The 20,716-nt window shown below is 49.7% G+C and overlaps 1 protein-coding gene across 2 annotated transcripts in view; it reads left to right on the forward strand.

Moving 5' to 3' along the window:
* Positions 1-4,914: 4,914 nt before the first annotated feature.
* Positions 4,915-20,716, forward strand: part of ZNF609 (zinc finger protein 609) — a 118,708-nt gene continuing 102,906 nt past the window's right edge. The window contains exon 1 of one of the 2 annotated variants that reach the window (XM_074965947.1): positions 4,915-5,043. The gene's annotated coding sequence lies outside the window, so the exon portion shown is untranslated. Of the gene's footprint in view, positions 5,044-19,388; positions 19,548-20,716 lie in introns of those variants that run through there. The other variant, XM_074965948.1, reaches the window with a different exon arrangement.

Here is a 20,716-nt window from a genome sequence, read left to right on the forward strand (position 1 = left end):
TATGCAGCAGGTGGCTTGGGAGCCTGCCACTGGACTTTGTGCTCTGGAACTTCCCCTCTCCTGGTGCCAGGATTCCCAATCCATGGACAGGGCACACCTCTTCCATGTGCTGTGTGCTGATCATGCTGGCTCCATGATTGGAGTTTTCACTCTATGTATGTGGCTAATGTAATAGGAATGGCCATACTAGTTCAGACCAGGGTCCATGGAGTCTGGTGTTCTGGTCTCTGACAGCATCCAATACCAGCTGCTCCTGGGAAAGGTGTCAAAATCCTTGTAATGTGTAATTGGAGAATAGTCCACTCATAAGGAAAAAGCTACTAAGCCCTTCAGCCCCTAGTTGGCTTAGGCTCTAAACAGGAAGGTTTATATCCCTTATAATATTTGATCCCATCCAAACTGACTTTGAATGTTCTCACTAGCCATATAAGTGTCTAATTTGTTTTTGATCTTGCCAAGCTCTTTGTCTTACTGTGGCAGTAAGTTCCACAGATTATTTGTGTTGTGTAAAAAATGTCTTTCCCCTTAACAGTCTTAAATTTTTGCCTCTTCACTTAATTGAATTTATCTTAGTTCTTGTATTATGAGAAAAGATAAATGGAAGTGCCCCGTTTGCCTTCTCTAGTCATCATTTTATGGGCAACTATAATTTCACTTCTTATTTATCTTCTCCCATCAAAATAGTCCTAACCTTTCTGTTTTTTTTCACATAGGGGACATCTTTTCGTGTGTCATCAGTGTTGTTGCCTACCCCAAGCTCTTTACATTTCTGCCATATTTATAATTTTGAGATAGGGTGAGCAGAACTGAAAACTAGTGAAAGTGAGTACATGCCATCAAATTACATTAAGAGGTTTTAAGGCCAGAAGGGATCATTATAACCATCTAATCTGGCATCTTGCACAGGGGTGGGCAAACTACAGCCCATGGGCTGGATCCGGCCCATCAGGGCTTTGTGGCCCCGCAGGCCCCCTGTGGCCCCACAGGCCCTGCACCATTCCTAGAAGCAGTTGGCACCATGTCCCTGCGGCCCCTGGAGTGTGTGTGTGTGTGGGGGGAGACAGAGAGCTCTGTGTGCTGCCCTTGCCGGCAGGCACTGCCCCCCACAGCTCCCCACCACGGCCAAAGGGAGCTTCGGGGGAGGTACCCACAGGCGAGGGCAGTGGGGAAGCCTTCTGCCCCCCGTCTCCCAGGGGCCGCAGGGACGTGGTGCTGGCTGCTTCCAGGAGCAGACTGGGGCCAGGGCAGGCTCCCTGCCTGCCCTGGCCCCTGTGCGTGCCGCTGCCACCCTGGAGCTGCTCCAGGTAAGCGGTGTTGGGCTGGAGTCTGCACCCTGAACCCCTCCTGCACCCCACACCCCACCCCCTGCCCTGAGCTGCCTGCCACACCTCTCCTGCACCCCAACCCCCTGCCCTGAGCCCCCTGCTACACCCCACACCCCTCCTGCACCCCAAACCCCTGCCCTGAGCCCCCTGCTGCACCCCGCACCCCTCCTGCAGCCCAACGCGCTGCCCTGAGCGCCCTGCTGCACCCCGCACCCTTCCTGCACCCCAACCCCCTGCCTCAAGCCCCCTCCCGCACTCTGCACCCCTCCTCTGCCCCAACCCCTTGCCCTGAGCCCCTTCCTGCACACCGCACCCCCTCCCATACCCCACACTCCAATCTCCTGCCCCAGCCCTACATTCATGGCCCTGCATGCAATTTCCCCACCCAGATGTGCCCCTTGGGCCAAAAAGTTTGCCCACTCCTGATCTTGCATTATGCAGCCAGAATGTAAAGTGATAAGTCACTCCTGTGCTACAGCCAATCCACAAACCAGGAACTGGTCTGGTGATTTTCAGGGCAGGTATTTAAGCCTCACAGGAGTAGCTCACTCCGCTTAATGTAACTCTAGCTTTTGGAATTCTCTCTAGCCTGATCGTGGTAACAGATGCCCCAAGCCTTAGCCTGCTCTGGTCTTGCTCTTGCCCGGTTCCTAGTCCTGTTCCAGCCTTGCTCTCACTCAGACCTCGCTCCAACCCTGCTCTGGACTCCTGGCTCTGACCACTAGGACCAACTGGCACGGCTCTGACAAATAGGCATGATGATCCCTGTTATGATTTCTGACACAGAGAATGTCACCACTAATTCCTGCAGCAAGACAAATAATCTGTGGTTGAACTAGAGCATGTGTTTCAGAAAGACTCCCAATTTTGAGGGAGACAATGCTGCCTAGTAACTAGAGAATAGAAGTTGGACATAGGAGACCTGGGTGTTATGCCTGGATCTGCTGCTGAGGTACTTTGGACAAGTCACTTCAACTCTCCATGCCTCAGTTTCCCCATCTGTAAAATGATACTGACTTCCTTTGTTATGTGCTTTGAGTTCTATGGATGAAAAATCTTATATATTATTTGATTTAAAGACTTCAAGTGATGGAGAATTGACTATATTCCTAGAATTTACTACATCACCACTACATTCCTAGATAATGTATAATCTGCTCCAATGCTTAATTACTCTCAGTCACTGCTAAAAATTTGCATTGTATTTTCAGTTTGAATTTTTGGGGGCTAAATTGAGAAGGGCTTCAAAAGCAAGGGCCAAACTGAGAGATAACATGAAGAGGGAGTGACACAGTCAAGGCAATGGACTAGAAAGATTATCTTGGTGGTAGCATTTAGAATGAACTTTATGGGGGCGAACTGGGAGTACTTAGATGAGTCTGGAACAAGGAGCTGCAATACCCAAGATGATCAGAGCTTGGCCAAGGATTTTGGCAGAATGGGCACAGAGGAAAGGTTGGATCTTGGTGATGTTACGCTGGAAGAAGCAGCATGGTTTAAACATGGCCTGGATGCGTGGGTCAAAAGAAATGGATGAGTCAAAGATGAAGCATCCTGAGTGACATGGAGGATGGTGGATGACACAGAGGATGGGTGGGTTTAGAGGAAGATCAGGAGATTGGTTCTGGCCACATTAAGTTTCAGTGGGTGACTGGATATTCATGTGGAAAAGACATAAGAACAAGAGCGGCCACACTGGGTCAGACCAAAGGTCCATCTAGCTCAGCACAGTGGCCAGTGCCAGGTGCTCCAGAAGGAATGAACAGAACAGGTAATCTTCAAGTGATCCATTCCCTGTCATCCATCCCCAGCTTCTGGCAAACAGAGGCTAGGGACACCATCTCTGCCCATCCTGGTTAATAGCTATTGATGGACCTATTTTCTATGAATTTATCTAGTTCTTTTTTGAGAACTGTTATAGTCTTGGCCTTTACAACATCCTTTGGCAAAGAGTTCCACAGGTTGACTGTCTGTTGTGTGAAGAAATACTTCCTTTTGTTTGTTTTAAACCTGCTGTCTGTTAATTTCATTTGGTGATCTCTAGTTCTTGTGTTATGAAAAGGAGACAGACCATGATTTTGGTTTGGATGAAGGGAGGCAGGTCCTGAGTAGTGATTTGTGAATCACCTGCATAAAGATCGCTTTGTTCTTCTTTGTTCTCTCTTGTAATCAGTTTACAATCTGTGACAGAACTACACTGCTTCCCCAGGACTACTTAATTTCCTTAATAGCCTCTTCTGAGGAACTCTATCAGAAGCTTCTCGGAAGTCCAAATAAGATCCACTAGCTCTTCTGTATCCTCTGCTTTGTTGAGTCCTTCAACTAATTCTAATGGACTGGAGATGCTGATTTCCTTCAGAGAACTTCTTGTTATTTAGATTAAGTGTAGATTAAGGATAGGTATACACTAGAATCGTTACAGCGGCACTGCTAATGCAAATGCTCTATGGCAACGGGAGAGAGAGCTCTCCTGTAGGCATGATTACTCCACCTCCCTGAGTAGCTCTGATGCTCTCCCGCCGTTATAGCACTGTCCACACAGGCACTTAGGTGGGTGTAATTTATGTAACTCAGGGTGATGGCTTTTCCACACTCCTGATTGACTTAAGTTATATTGAAGTAAGTGCTAGTGTAGACCTGCCCTAAGTAACTTGCTCCAGATCACACAAGAACTGTGAAGCTAAATTGGGACTTGAATGTGGGGGGTCTCTCGGCTCGCCTTTTCCACCAGACCCCAGCCTTTCCACCCTGTCATAGTTTTCTTGGCTTGGTCTGAATCAGTGGTGTAGCTAGGAGTGGAAATTTGGGTGGGCCATGACTTTCGGGTGGACGGGCAATGCCAGACTGTGCTAGCTTAGCTTTTCCCCCGATGCCACGCCCTCTTCCTAGCCCTGGTGCCCCCAGACACAGGGCTTCACCTGCCAAGCTGGGCTCGTGCATAGGGTGGCTCAGAAAATGGCAAGGCAGAGCTGCCGGAGCACAGTTTTCTGAAAGGCGGGTGCATAGCTCCCTCCTGGAGTTCAGTGTCCGACTGACACTCCAGCCTGGCTGCTGTGGCAGCACTACACCCTGCTCAGATTTGGGTGGGCCTGGATGCTAAGTGCATGGGCCAGCCCACCGGTGACTATGCCCCTGGTCTGGATTTCCCTTTCCAGCTCAGCAGCGGCGTCCCCCATGTCTGTGTGGACTCTCTGGTGCCCTTCTTGCTGAGGTTCATGCTTGTCAGAGGGTTTGTACCTCTACCTGTCTCCCAGGGTTTGGCTCCATGTGCTCTGGGTTTCCCTCTCCCCTGTCCTGTGGGATCCCGATCTCTGGGGCGGATCCCAGTCTGGGTCAGTGTTCTGGGTTTGCCCCTCTGGGGCTCCTCGTCCTAGTCTGCCTCCGTGCTCCCCGCCTGCGCCCGAAGGCGGGAGCCCGCGCCTCCGGCGGTCTGTCTGCGCGGGGATCCCGCGCGCCGGGTTTTCGCTCCGCCCGGCTCAGTGAGTCACGGCGGCTCCGGATCCGGACTCCGCGCTCCGGGTCCCCCGCCCCGTGCGCGCTGAGCAGAGCCCGGAGCGCGGCGGCCGCTGAGAGCCCCCGGCCGGAGGCGCGGAGCGGCCTGCACTGAGCGCGGCGCGGCGGGATGGCGGCGGCCCCGGGCCCGTAGCCAGCGGCGCTGGGAGCCCGGCGGCTCCATGGAGGAGACTTAGGGGAGCGCCCGGGACGGGACCGGAGCCGGGTGAGTCCGGGATCGGCCGCGGGGCCTGGCGCCCGGAGGGTGACCCCCTCCCCCCCGGTGAGTCGGCGGGGGGGGGCGGAGCGTGACCCCCTCCCCCCCGGTGAGTCGGCGGGCGGGCGGGGGGGGGGGCCGGGAGCGTGACCCCCCTCTCCCCCGGTGAGTCGGCGGGCGGGGGGGGGGCCGGGAGCGTGACCCCCCTCTCCCCCGGTGAGTCGGCGGGCGGGGGGGGGGGCGGGGAGCGTGACCCCCCTCTCCCCCGGTGAGTCGGCGGGCGGGGGGGAGGGCGGGGAGCGTGACCCCCCTCTCCCCCGGTGAGTCGGCGGGCGGGGGGGGGGGGGCCGGGAGCGTGACCCCCCTCTCCCCCGGTGAGTCGGCGGGCGGGCGGGCGGGGGGGGGGGCCGGGAGCGTGACCCCCCTCTCCCCCGGTGAGTCGGCGGGCGGGCGGGGGGGGGGCCGGGAGCGTGACCCCCCTCTCCCCCGGTGAGTCGGCGGGCGGGCGGGGGGGGGGCCGGGAGCGTGACCCCCCTCTCCCCCGGTGAGTCGGCGGGCGGGCGGGGGGGGGGCCGGGAGCGTGACCCCCCTCTCCCCCGGTGAGTCGGCGGGCGGGCGGGGGGCCGGGAGCGTGACCCCCCTCTCCCCCGGTGAGTCGGCGGGCGGGCGGGCGGGCGGGCGGGGGGGGGGCCGGGAGCGTGACCCCCCTCTCCCCCGGTGAGTCGGCGGGCGGGGGGGGGGCCGGGAGCGTGACCCCCCTCTCCCCCGGTGAGTCGGCGGGCGGGGGGGGGGCCGGGAGCGTGACCCCCCTCTTCCCCGGTGAGTCGGCGGGCGGGGGGGGGGCCGGGACCGTGACCCCCCTCTCCCCGAGTATACCCCCCTTGGGGGCGGGGGGGGGCAGAGGGGGCTTAGGACCTCTCTCCCCTTGTGTTTGTTGTTGCTTGCAGGTCTCAGTGTGGTCTTGGTGGTTGGGCTGGGGGCATCGGGGCCTGCGGGATCACAGGGGTGCGCTGTGCTGCGGATGTAATGGGGTGCTAGGGTCTGAGGGTCACAGAGGCGGGTGATGTGGGGCAGGACCAGGGCAGACAGGGAGGAGGCACAAGGACAGATCTTTAGCTAGAGGCTGGGTGCCGTGTCCTGGCTGGATATGGGGCATGGGATTTTCAGCACCAAGTGTTAGGCATGTGGTCGCTTGGGCTGGAGAGGAGGCTGGAGCAGGTGGCTTAGGGGAACCGGGAAGGGATGAGGGCAGACACAAGTGGCAGGTTGGTTGGGAGAGTGATCTCAAATCACAGCAGTCAGGCCGCAGCGGGGTTAGTGTTCCCTTCCTCACCCATGTTCTTCACCCCTCTCCTCACGCTGACAGGAATTAAGAACTTGGGGAAACAAGTGAAGTGTCCCTTGGGGAGGTTTGTGGTGTCCTATGCCAAGCTGTCTCCCGGCAGGCTCCTTCCTAGTCTCCGGGCATTGTGCTGGCACCGTGGCTTTCTACATTTCCTTTATTTGCAATGTGGGTTCGATCACTGTGCTTTCTGATGACTGATTTCCTTCTCTCCCCTTGGGCTTGTGCCTGACAAGGAGGAAGAACATCTGACCCGCATATGTGTGTGTGTGTGTTGTAGGGGTGTGTGAGAAAGAGACAGGCAGCAGCCCACAGCAGTTTCAGGTCCCCAGTGTTGGGCTCGTAGAGGGTAAAAGGACAAAGCCCTCCTGGGGGATTTTCTCAGCACAGATCACAGAGAATTAAATCCTCCAAGAGACTCTTCACTGAAATGCAAACAGTCAATGTGGGAAGAAATCTTTCCATAAATCTCCCCACTGTATTTTCCACTGAATGCATCCGATGAAGTGAGCTGTAGCTCACAAAAGCTTATGCTCAAATAAATGCATTAGTCTCTAAGGTGCCACAAGTCCTCCTTTTCTTTTTGCGGATACACGGCTGCTACTCTGAAACCTCTCCGAACACTGTCTCTCATGGGCGCCAGAGGCAGTGGCATCTATGGGTCACAATCTTAGGCAAGGCACTTCAGATCACCTTAACTACCTTTAATTAAAGGCAGGTTTGATCGCGTTCCTTGATCCTCTGCTATCACTGCTAGGCTGTTCAGAGAAGTGCTAGTAACTATCCTTGGCGCCCTGGTGCTGTTGTTCTGAAGCCCCCTCCAAGAGCGTGCTGGGCCACAGGACCAGCTTGCCCTGCATGGCCTCCATCTGGAAGTGGGCAGGGGAATGCTGTGAGTGGTAGGTGCCTAGAATTGGACTGAGAGGGTGAATCTGTTTGACTTCAGTTGTCTTCTCTCTTTTTCTGGAATGGGGCAGGGCCCCAAAGGGAGCATGGTTCCTGGTTAGAGGAAGAGTTGGGATTGGAATGTAACCCATGCAGGGTTTATCTCGGCTGCTCTGGGGCTGGCTCCCAAGTGGGGGTTATTTTCATTCCTCGACTGCAGGAGAAATGGCACATGTCTCTGGGTGACACCAGTTTGGGCTGTGGTGAGGAACAAACTGGCTGTGCTGGGTGCCCACAGTAATTGGTCTGATTTTATCTGAGTGAAGCAGAGGGGTGAGAACTGCTGCTCCTGAGATAAAGCCAGGCTCTCTCGCCTGCCCATTGTATACACAGGGAAGGTCACGGGTTCAAGTCTTGTGTTTGAGTTGGCTCTGCTCCTTCTGGGGAGTCTCCCAGCAGGCCATTTTGTCCCTGTACCAGGCAGGCCATTGCCACGGGTTGAGAGATTGTACACAATTTTTTTGCAAGGGACAATGAACATCTCATGGGCATGCTTCTTCTCCTCCCCGCCCCCCGAAGAGTAAGGATGACAGTGTCTGTGCTGAATCATCTGCTCTGCACAGCTGGCCGTTGTATGGCCAGCCCTGCAATGGGAACAGAGCACTGTGGGGAACAGGAGATTCCCTTCCATAGTCTTGCCCATCTGGATGAATTTATGTAAACCTGTTTCCATGCTCTGTACAGTGACTCTGGCACAGGGTTATGCTGAATGGTTCTAGCTCTTCGTTTGCTCACAGTACTTGGAAAATCCAGTCCGCTTATTTATTGATTAGCTTTCTTGTAGTGTGATTTAAAAGCAAAATGTTACCTGCTTCGGAATGAGAGCATTTTTGTAAAAGTAATGCTTCACCATTTTCTCCCCTCTTCCATCCTCAGACATTCATTTGCCTCCCAAAATCTCTGTGGTTGGGTATAAGATGTGGGAAGTGACCCATGTACACCCTTGAAATACTGCCACCTCTGGGGTGGAAAACAGCTGTTTAGGATTGCACAACATTGCTTTCCAACAGTTTAGGACAAGAATGCTGCATCAGTTAAAAACCACCAGAGGAAATCAGCAGGCAGGCTGTAATGACCTGGACTGGAGTTTAGCCAGGACACGTCGGGAATATCCCAAGCTGGATACTTTCTGTTGTTTGTTTGCATCTTGGATACACATCTTTATGTGACTGTTATTTGAACTGCTCTTTATTCAGTCTTACGTGATATATATCTGAGCACGCATAGATATGTCTATCTTACACATGTGCACCTTCGTATTGCTCTTCCATTCATTTAGGAAATAAACACTGCTCTTTGCAGGCGGTGTCGCGAGATGGGGCCTGTGCTGCAGTGTGGATTAATGTCCCAGACAAGGGCAGCAGCAGTTGTGAATATAGCAAAAGGGACCACTCCTCTCGTGAGATCACCAGATAGCAGGTCCCCTCAGGCTTCTCAGCCTGAATATTGGATATGTGTGTGTGATGTACTCATTTTCCTATACTTCCTGGCTCCGGGGAGAAACCCACTCTGTCTTTGATGTATTTATTGCTCTTCAATCATTAATCTACCTAAAAATATATTTTTTTATGAAAGACTAGGCAGAAACACCTAGTAGTGAAGTATAAACAGCCAGTAATCTAGCCTAAGAAATCCCACTGTGTGAGAGAGCCCCCAAACAGGCAACAAAGTGAATGCAATAAATGAACTTTGAGAGGTAAGGGCCAGTGTTCATTAAGAATCTGATTTCTTCTCTCTATGCGCATCTCTCTTCAGGGCGAGGGGTGATAGCAACACATTGCAGTATGCTGTCCAGCCAGTACACTGGAAATTTTAATGTTACTCTGTTGAGATAGATGAAATTTAATTTGGTCCAGTTTTGCCCAAGAATATGCTTTCAGTGTCCAAGGTGCTTTTGACCAAATTCTCTGTATGCTGCAGTGCTCTTTTCCCTTTTAATACCCCTCCCTCCTGAAAACCTACCACTAAGGAAGTACTTACTTATGGGCAACCCTGCAATAACTGAGCTCTGTTGTTGGGCTGGTGTGGAGCTGTACGTTGTGTTACTCATTGGTGAGTGATACAGGTGTGACCGCTAAGAATGGGATTCTGTCCCTACGTGTAGAGCGGAGACAGGTCTCCTGGGGTGATATGAGGGCTGTAGTTGTGTGTTTTGGGTTCAGTTGTTGTGTGTAACTGTGATACACCAGGTGTTCATTGGCTTTGGGTTGCCCACTGTGCTTCTGAGCAAATGTTAATCAGGGAACCAGACGGAGCAGAGCCAATTTATGTCTCTTTTGACCTTGCACTTTGGCAGACTTGAGCCAGGATTTCTGTAAATTCTTCAGGGCAGGGACTATGTCTCATTGTGTGTTTGCACAGTGCCTAGCACAATGGGTCTCTGATGCTGATTGGCGTCTCTGGGCACTAGTGTAATAGGAATATTAAATACACTGTATTAAGTCTCTGTGTCCCTCTGCTACTGAGTGTTATGTAAATAAGATGGTATTTATGGTTCCAGGTGCACTGTTTCTGGGATGCAACACATAGAGTGTGTGCACAGTTGCTTCCTTTAAGGCTTTTATGCCCCTGTCCTCATTGTGGTTGGATTATCTGGCATTAGAAACAGCCCTGCCCAGAGAAAATTGTGGGCACATGTTTACACTGCGCAGATCACATGCCTGTTCAGTGACAAAGGGAGGTGAGGCCTGCTGGTGAGGGTTTTGCTGGGAGCAGTTGCTTGTACACACAGACGCACCCGCTTTGGCTGACCTGCAGAGCGGTGGTGCCAGAGGCCTGGGGCAGAGCAAGGTGAATGTTTGGCTGCAGTGGAGGGTATTCGGCTGAAATCCTTAGACAGAAAATCTTTGTGTGGCTGTTGTCCCTAGTTTGGCTGATCAGTATTTCCTTTATAAATTTGTAGATTACATGGGAACTCCCAGGTCAAGGGGAGATTTCAGGCATCTCTTTGGGGATTCACTGGAAGTTACGGACTGATGTTTTCCTAACCTTTGATCCATTCCTCCACTCCCATGTTTAGTGCCCCTAAGAGCTTGTTACTACAAATGCAGCCAAGTTCCCCTCTGCTGCTCTCCTCTTATTCCCACAGATGCATGTAGGATCAGGAGCCCTGATTCCCACTCTTGTTCCTTTACCACCAGGCCACTGTTGTAATGTATGGCCTTCCTGTTTTACTGATATGTTTATGCACATTTAATGTAGATATCTAAGTATCATGCTGCTTGCATGTCCAGAAAGGAGTACACATTGCAAAAACCTAAAGCAGCGTTAAGGTTTCAGATCTGAACACAAAGGAGCCAGGAAGTTCAGTTGCCAAAAGCAAAGTTAACTTAGCTGCATGCATATACTGTATATTATGTTCTGCAACCAGGTCTAAGCAATACTTGAAAATAGTATTTGTGGATGAGTCAAGGTTCATTCCTGAGAATCTTGACTTTTGTGTTTTAAATTGCTAAGTTTTTTGCATTTTATTTCCTTTTTTTATTTGGGGGAAAAAACCGCAAAGGACTTTTTGTGCCTTCCCTGCCTACAGCATGGCAGAGATGTGGAACGATTTTGCAACATCAGATTTTAAGTACAACCAGTGGTGTACATTACTTCTATCTGGGACAATACACCTGTGCTGTTAAGTGGCTGGAAACTTTAATACATTTTATACAGTGCTTTTGTCACCTCTAACTTTGTAATTTAGTTATTTTGTCTTTGTGCGCATACAGCGATGTGGTTCTTATAGAAAACTGACCACCTGTGTAGCATGAGTGTGTGTAATGTGTTTATCTTTTTTGTTTTTAAAAATGAGATATTTTCCTGCTTGGGTAATTTAGGAGTATGGAAGGATTTTATGCAAAACTATCTCAGAATCTTATTTCTCTGATGAGACAAAAAGAATAGGCAGTTTTAGTCTTACAAGAACAGTCCTTTGCAAACTTTCAAATGAATGAAAATAGGGCATTACATAGTGCTACTGTGAATACTGCTGTAGAGTAGAATTTTGCTAATCTGAACAAGAATTGTTGGTTTCTCCACAAAGATTTAGTAACAAATGCTGTAGTGAAATTTCTTGTTAGCAAGATTTCATTATTTTTGCAAAACCTAACATAGAACTTTTCCTAGCATTTGCAGTATCACCACGAGTAATTAAAGTGGAACTACAGCTAACAAAATAAATGAGCAAAGTACATTTCGATGCATTATCCTTGCTTTTTATTGTATTCCTTTACGTACTTGCTAATTCACAAAATTGTGTCACTTTTAATGGGTCATTAGTGTGAATTAGCCAGGTTCTGATGTATATCATGGCTTTTCAAATGTGCTTTATTAATCTATAAAATACACCTATTTATTATCCCTCCCTAAAAAAATCGCTGAAGGGGTTTTGTCGTCTAGTATTCCCTGGACTCGGATTTGTTCCTCCCTGTCTGTAGACCTCGCCTTGCAGTCTGATTGGCCTCTCCCAAACGCTCCTGGGCTGATGCTTGACAACAAGAGAGATCATGAGTGCAGGTAATATACATTCTACTCCTGCAGATAAAGCCCTTGCTAGCTTTAGCCAAGGTGCACTAATTGGTTATTGAATGAGGGGAATTAAGGGCATTAATAGATGAAGTGGCAGCCCCTTCATTTTTGGAATTGGAGACGTTTTCCTCTTCTGCTAAAGCATTTGAGGCTGCCAGTGCTGCGCATTTGTGGTCTCCCTAAGGAGGCCTAGAATTCTGCCTGTCTGCTAGATTGAAAGGCCTGGGAGCAAGACAGGCAGACAGGCAATCCCGTGACCTATTGTGAGGGGTAGGCCATCAGGGCCGTGGAGAGGTCACTCCCAAGGCAGTCTGGGGCTTTTTGTGCTGCACTGTACTTGGCCTGTGCTACTTGACTCCCTGATGTTGGGATCAAAGCAGATTCGTGGCTGGAAGCCATTACTTTGCCAGTCACATGACTCATTTTGATCAGTCCAGTTATTTTCCCTGAATTTGGTGATGAGTTTTTGAAGTTAGAAATAATCTTCCCCTGTCATGTTTCCCTTCCCGCCAGTCAGTGCGGTGGTGCAAGTGCCAGTGCTGACCCCAAGCTGCTTTCTCCCTGAATGTAGTGCTCACTGAGGCATGCTTGCTTTATCCTGGGCCCTCCCTTCCCCCACCTCCTTTGGAGTCATCTGCTTGGGGAACAACTCCAGTAGCCACTTGGAAACACTCTAATTACTGCAGCTATTATAATCACTGCCCAGATCCATCTCCCCCACCCCTTTTGTCTTCCTTCCCCCTCCTCTCTCTCAGGCAGCAGGAGCTGAACTGGAATCTCAGAGCACAGCCAGCTTGAAGCAAGCCCTAGATCTTGCCAAGGCTGTTTTTCATGGTAATCTTGCTATTTGCCTGAAGAATCCCATAAATTAAAGGTGGGAACATTCGGTTACACCCAGTTCGTCCCCTTCCTGCTCCAATACCAGCCAGGGCAAAGTTGAACTGTAAAGTATGTGAATCGTTAAATTATGGCATTTGTTTGTCCAGATGTCTTGATGTCATTAGATGAGCAGGGAAAAACTGAGAGCTCTTTCTCCCAGAACATTGCCAGCTTCAGCACTGTCAGTTGTGCCCACTGGCTTCATGTGGTCTTTTATTATCTGTCTGGAGCTTTTGTTTCCCGCATCCACTTGCTTGGGATTCTGGGGATCTCCTCTGATCCCATTTATCACACTTCCCGTTCTCATTGGCTTGTGACTCTTTCAAACAGTGCAACTAGATTGATTTTAAATCAATGCATTTACACCAATTCAGTTTTTCTAACAAACATTTTGTCTGTGTGAGAGAGAATGAAAAGTGAGTCTTGTCCCATATGTGCGTATCAAAAACTTCACTGATACACAACAGCCTGGTCCCAGTTGAGTGAGCTTGCCCAAATTTGGGGCTTGTTTTTTGGGTGTCGTTCAGGCTGAGTCCATAATGCAGCTCTTAACAGTGGCTTTGTAACCATGTAGAAGGCATTTGAGCTAAAAATATGTTACAGACAGCTTAGCGAGCAGGTTTTCATGACACCGTAGTACAATGCCTGAACCCTGTTTACATTAGTGCATCTGCACTATTGCTGGCAGTTCCTGTAATATGGGTACTAACTTTTCTAGTATAGAGTCAGTCACCGTAACAGGTTGCAAGTTAACATTGTCTAGTTTGTGTTCACATAGCAGCTTTTGTGCCATCACTGCTGTATCTGTGTGTCTGCACCTACCACACTATCTAACTCTGCTTGTATCAGTGTGTGTTGGGAAAACCTGGGCAGCCATCCATCCCATTGTGGTTGAGCAGAGGATAGAGTGCCTGGAGGGCACGCACATAAAGTACCCCGGGGGCTATCCCAGTGGTTCTCAACCAGGAGTCGGGGGCCCCCTTGCTGCGAGCAGCTTTCAAGGAGTCTGCCAAAATAAACCAGAGAGCAGGGCTGGCGTTAAGAACATAAGAACGGCCATACTGGGTCAGACCAAAGGTCCATCCAGCCCAGTATCCTGTCTACCGACAGTGGCCAATGCCAGGTTCTCCAGAGGGAGTGAACCTAACAGGTAATGATCAAGTGATCTCTGTCCTGCCATCCATCTCCACCCTCTGACAAACAGAGGCTAGGGACACCATTTCTTACCTATCCTGGCTAATAGCCATTAATGGACTTAACCTTCATGAATTTATCCAGTTCTCTTTTAAACCCTGTTATAGTCGTAGCCTTCACAACTTCCTCTGGCAAGGAGTTCCACAGATTGACACTGCGCTGAGTGAATAACTTCCTTTTATTTGTTTTAAACCTGCTGCCCATTAATTTCATTTCGTGGCCCCTAGTTCTTATATATGGGAACAAGTAAATAACTTTTCCTTATTCACTTTCTCCACACCACTCATGATTTTAGATACCTCTATCATATCCCCCCTTAGTCTCCTCTTTTCCAAGCTGAAAAGTCATAGCCTCTTTAATCTCACTGGGGACCAGAGTAGAAAGCTGAAGCCCGAGCCCTGCCACCCAAGGCAGAAAGCCAAAGCCAAAACCAAAACCTGAGCAACTTAGCTTTGCGGAACCCCCGGTAGCATGGGTCCCGGGCAGTTGCCCTGTTTGCTACCCCCTAGCACTGAGCCTGGCTTTTAATCTACTGGATGTGCAGAAAACCAGTTGTTGTGGCCCAGGTGAGCCATGGAATTTTTATAGCATGTTGGGGTTGGGGGAGCTCAGAGAGAAGAAGGTTGAGAACCTCTGGGCTGCCCCATTGTGCTTGTGTGGGGATAGAGTGCTCAGAAGGCGGGCATGCAGGGCAGCATGTGGGCAGGGCACTTGGGGGCATTTTCTTGGTTCTCTTAGTTATAAAGGAGGAGCAGCCAAATGAGGTACAGAGGACAGACATGGCAAGAGGACACTGGTCTACATGGAAAAACAGAGTTACAGCTAGATGTCCATATACAAGCCTAGGCCTCTGGCTAGGGTTGCCATGATGGCTCACAAGGTGTTAGCCATCAGGTGTGCAGACACAATATTTAGAGTACAGCCATGGTAAAAGTTCATAGCATGGGTTGAGTGTTGGATTTAAGAACCAAGCCCTGTGGGAAGGAAACTGGCTCAGTAGTCCTCCACCCTGAAAACCTCTTCACCCATGGTCATTGGGCTTCTCTGTGGGGTTTCTTTGTCTGACCTAAGGCCTAGAGGCATTGCAGGGGATTGGGCGAGGGGGCAGAGGAAGTTTGTGTTTCAGCTTAATTGCAGCTTTGGGGCTTTGAACCTCAAGGCTGCTCTTAAAGTGCTTTACCATGATAAACTGGCAGGGTCTTTAAAAGTCTGGCAAAATCCACTGCAGGACATTGGGGCCAGTGTATAATTTCTCCCAGATGAGGAGGCAGTGCCCTGCCAGAGGCCATGTTGTCTAGAGGTATGGTCACCTGCAGTCTATGATCACTTGCTCCTGACTGGCCTCAGTAATCCTCACAGCTCCCTCTGAGGGCTTGGCTACACTTACATTTTATAGCACCCTAACTTGCTAGCTCAGGGGTGTGAAAAATGACCCCCCTGAGCGCAGCAAGTCAGAGCGCTTTAAAGCGCGAGTGTAAACAGGCTCCGAGCGCTGGGAGCTAATCCCCTCGTGGAGGTGGATTACCAGGAGCGCTGAGAGAGCTCTCCCAGCACTCGCGCGTGACTACACTCGCACCTCAAAGTGCTGCTGCAACAGCACTTTGAAGTTTCCAGTGTAGCCATACCCTGAGGTTGAGAGCTATCATGCATCTCCGTTTGATAGGCAGGAAAACCGAGGCCTGAGAAGGGAAGTGACTTTTCCAGGGTGACAGGCTAGTGACTGTCAGAATGGGGTTAGATCACAGCTCTCCTGTGTACTAGGTCTGCCGGATCCACCTCTAGCTCACACTGCTAGTTAGCCTGTGTGGCTCTCCCACTGAAAAAGGGAGCCATTAATACAGTACCTGCTGACTTTGGTTGCAGGCATACCCTTGGCTCTCTTGTTTAATGCTAAGCTGACACTAGGTGTCTTGTCTGGTGGTTTGGGGTATCTGCACACGGGAAGCACAGGTCACATCGCAACAGGAAAGGACCAGTTGTCTTGCAATGGGTACTAGTGAGCCAGCGTTAGCGGAGAGGGTCAATGTTGCAGCAGCATCCAGCATGAGGTTCCCCCAAATCCCACCCTGCATTGCACAAGGTGAGGGGGTTGACCGTCTCTTGTGTCTCCCCTGACACTAGGGCCAGTGAGCTGCATGCAGTTCGGGGTTGCTTTGGAGGCACTCTGGGTTGGGTTAGGCATGGTCCCAGCAGCCGAGAGACTTCTGTTCTGGTTTTGACACTGGCTTGCAATGTGACAGAGGGCATGTCACTTAACCTCTGTGCCTGCATGTCTTCCTAGCTGTAAACTCATGATGGTATTTACCAGTGCAGAGCGGTCTGCGGGCAGTAAGCAGTTAGAGTTTGAACAGCATTTTGGAAATGGACAGTGCTAGAGAGATGGCCTTAGCCATCTCTGCAAATGGGCACATCCCTCCGTGCTTTGCTGCCTTCACTAGAACTACAAGGGGAGCAGGGAATCTTGGGAAGAGGTGAGAGGGGGCAGTGTTTGGAAGGAGCACTTCTTTTAGCTAAAAACTGATTTAGAAAGAAAATGAAACGTTCCCGAGAGTAGAGATGGAGTTTTTAGGCTCTCCTGAAGGGTGTAGCATAGTGGCCTCCTGAATGCAGGGTTTGAAATATTCTCCTTCCACTTCTTTGGAGCCGTAGCGTCAAATCTAGCCAGGTTGGCTCACCCCTTTGTTCTCCTACAGGTAATCTGTGTTACATTTAAACAACAAGGAGTCCGGTGGCACCTTAAAGACTAACACTTTTCAGACATGATATTTTAAATGGATGCCCCTCTTTGTGGATATTGGAGCTTATGATGCTTTTATTAAGAGCAGATGTTTGCCCCAGTGTTGTTGTTCTTTATACTGTTTGGCTCTCATCCTCCATCCTCCAGGCTACTGAGGTGGTGCTGTATAGATATAAAGTATATAATATAATTAATTCAATATTTGATGCCTGATTAATTGGAACATCTGCTGTAAAATTGATTAAATCTAAATATCATGTATGAGGATGATTCTTGCTCAGTTGTGTCAATATTAGCATAAATTCTGCTGGAGAATGAAATTAGTTAGTGCCAAGTAGTTAAAAGAAGTTTAGCTAGGTGTTAAATACATGTGAGATTCAAAACTCTGGTCTTCTGCCACACAGATTGCCAGATAAGGCTTGAGAGGTGTATTTTGTTCCGTACACAGGAGGCTTTGGTCAAAAATTCCAGGGCTTAGGTGAAATCAAAGCCAAATAATTGCAAATCTAAAGAGCTATAAATCCCAGTAGCAACTTTTTATTTGTTTGTTTAAAAAAAAGGAAATTCTTTGCCATGAACTCAGGTTAAAGGCAACGTGGAGTGACCTGCTGAGGGTTAAAAGAAAAGTTTTTGTGCCAGTTTTTGCTACTTCCTAATAAATAAAGAAGGCCTGAAGGGGTAGGGTATATGTGTGGGTTTTTAACTCCTGCTTTAGTTCTTACCTCAGAAATATCAGCAATGTCAAACACTGGTCTTCCTTTGTTTTGCTGGAGGATTTCTTGGGGTTATATATTGGGAGTTCTTGGACCTCAACTGAAGGGATGAGGGGGTGGGGATGTGTGTTGCAATCTTTAAGCAAGAAAGTCTCTCTCTCCCCAATGTCTATTTGACATTGGCGTTAAATAAAGTAATAAAAACAAGCATAGAGTTTTAAAATAATCTGACTAAGCTTTTTCTGAAGCTTAGAGCAGACTGGTTCTGAAATCAGGCCAGGTCTGAAGGATGTATAGACTGTATGTTACTGTATTTGGTGTTTAGTAGGAAATTCCTCTTTGTATGGATGTAATTGAACGCGGGCTGTCAGGAAAGGTTGTATTTCAAAGTTATAAGCCTGGGAGGCAGACTCAGGGTTGAGTTTTTAACCTTAACTCTGTATTTTCTGACTTAATGCTGAATTTCTCAGCTGAAAGTTGCATTAATTTTTTTGTTTGTGTATGTAAAACACTAGTTGATTTTCAGGGGAGCTGTAAGTTAAAACTTCCAGCTGACATCAGTGTGGACTTGGCTGTGGTTTCCTCCCCAAAGCAGCCTAGTGATCCATATGCAGACAAGGTCTTCTCAGAATGACTGTGCTGGTCTTTATCTCCCCCCACACCTCCAATTGCTTCCAGTTATCTGCTGTTCCTTGTCAAAGGCCTGCTTATAACCAGAGGTGGAGAGAGACAGTAATGCCATATTCTGCACTTCTGTAGTGCCTTTCATTTCAGGATCTCCCAGTGTTACAAAGCAGACCCAAGAATGGCTCATGATCCAAATGCCATCCAAGGTCAGATTCCTCTTCTAATACAAAGGTGCAGCCTATGGAAAAGACAGGTCCTAGCATGCATTGTTGTACTTCTTGCCAAAGGATCCGGCTGCATTGCATGCTGGGAGCTGTAGTTTTCATGCAGGTGAACCTCCATATTAAAAGAGAAGGGTGGCTCCATTTTATTCAAAGTGGGTTCAGCCTTCTTGCTCCTGGCAGGTTGCCAGCATGGCCCTTGGTTGGGCAGACTTTGGTGGCCCCTGGTCTTCTGCATCATGAGAAAAAGCAAGTGACCTGTTAGCTTCCCCTTCAAATCGTGCTTAATTCCAGAGTTAACAGCGTGTTTTGAAACCTGGACTTCAGCGTGTTTTGGAACATCTTGAACACCCACTGTGTGAATGTGATACAGGAAACCTACCCTAGTTGGGTGGCAGCTCGCAGGGGTGTCATGGTAAATCTCCTTTGTCTGCACCAGCCAGACTGATGTGTGGGGGAGAGCAGAACTCCCTCCCCTGCACTGTTCTTGATCTGAAAGCAGCAAGTGAGTGAGGAAGCTCCTTTGTGCAGATTTCTCAGTCTCCTCTTGTGCGTGCCAGCTGGCTCTTGTTCAACATTTTTTTCATCGCTGGAGAGAGTGGGCGGGGAGAAAAGAACATCATAAAAAAATCTACAAAAACGACATGGGAGTTACTTAAAAAAAAAAAATCCAACCCAAACAAGCCAGGCTGGGGGATTACAGAGGTAGCATTAGGAGTCGAGAGCAGAGAGCTAGCACTGCAGCTCTGGAAAGGAAGGCGAGTCCCCTCTTGAGTTTCTTTAGTCGTAAAAGGAAACAAAAAGGGATCTTGTGTGGAGGCAGCATATGGGGAAAGCTGTAGGCTGGCTGCCAGCACTAGATGGCGGGAGAAAGGGCCTGCAGTACCGCATCCTCTCACATTTCTGCATTGTCCCGCTTGGAAAACTGGGCACCCGTGGGGCTGGATGGGGTGGGTAGTTGTTCCGTGCAGCGAGCAGCAGTTCCTACTTCGTTCTGACTGAGATTTTGCTCTTCTGATTCCACTCCTCCCTCCCACCAGTGCTGGGATTGCCTCCCACTCCTATCATTGGGGGCTGCTCTGGAGCAGATGGGTGTGTTTGCTGTCTTGGACTGGGCCCAATGAGGGCGAGCAGTTATTTGAAACCCTCCTCCACTTTGGTCTGCTGTAGAGTGGCAGCCGTCTGACCAGAGGAAACACCTCGCACAAGAGATTTCCCGTCGTCTTTACTGTTCCTTGTTGCGGGCATTCCTGAAAGTTAATCAGGGTGAAAATTGCAGTCAGTCATGTCTGGAAGCCACCAGAGGCTAATCCCGGAGCGCTGCAGATTCGAGCACATGGGTAGGAGACAGTCTCTTTATGTGTGGGCTGGCTGACTTGCTGCCAGCGGAATAGCTTGCTCCTGGTTTTTGTCACCCTTGGGCGTTAAATCATTCCCTGTTTAGGCTTTTCTGCCTCTTGCTCCACTACAACAGCTCAGAAGGAATGCAGGCTCCTTGGATTTGCAGAGGATCCGCTGGGGTATGTTCCAGCACAAAGAGCCCTGGCTAATGTGGTTTCCTAGGTCTCCGTCTGGCGCTGGTGTGTTTGAAATGCTCTCTATCTGTTTGAATAGCTTTCTCTAGGTGTGTTTGCCAGTGGCTGTTAGCTCAGAAAGTGAACTTTCCGGTTTGTCTCTAATGCATTGGCTCCTTCCCAGTGCATAGATGTGGATTGTGGAGGTTCCAGCACCAAATGGAGCTGAATTATTCATGTCTGGTACTGTGTGTGTGCAGCATTCCCCCGTTGGATAACTGTCTCCCTGAAGAACCTCTGCTTCAGGCCCTCTCTTAAAATGCCTTGTTGGCAGGTTTCCAGCCTCACAGGTGACGGCATGCCTTTTCTGTTGTGTAGGGATCAAGCCTGCAATGGGAGGAGGTGAGGGGAAGACTAGATGTAACTGCATAAGCCTCTTCTCTGCTTTCTGTGGTTCTGTGATTTCCTTATGTCTCTTATCCTTCTCCCAGAGGAGGCAGAGTTTCTGATGGGTACCCTGAGGGGGAAACTTGCCAGGAACCAGAGAGCTGTGCATAATGGGCATCAGTGAATCAAGTATAATGAGAGTCTTCCTGAGTATGGAGGTGCAGCCTGTGATGAGTATAGGTCCCAGCATGCACTGCTTGCTCTGCCTCAGAGCGTGTGTTGTAGCCAGGACCTGTAGTCTGCACAGGGTGCATTCTCTATGTCTGTAAAGGTGTCCACAGGGCCAGGCTGTGTTAGTGTCTCCTGATGTGTGTGCTGGAAATTCCCTATGTCCTCTGGTTCAGTTGTCAGCCAGCACAGTGTGAAGGGTGGACATGATCAGTGCCCCGTGAAATTCTCTGCTTTGTCTTGTTTTCAGGGGTTTTCTCTTCTTTCTCTGTGGTGGGGGAGAAGTCCTGCCTTCAGTTACACTAGTACAATCTCACAGCGTCCCTTGGGTTGCATGGGTGAGGCAGAGGGCACAGTGTGAGTTGAGTAGTGTAGCCTGA

The sequence above is a fragment of the Natator depressus genome, chromosome 10, assembly GCF_965152275.1.
Source record: "Natator depressus isolate rNatDep1 chromosome 10, rNatDep2.hap1, whole genome shotgun sequence".
In the NCBI taxonomy this organism is placed as follows: domain Eukaryota; kingdom Metazoa; phylum Chordata; order Testudines; family Cheloniidae; genus Natator; species Natator depressus.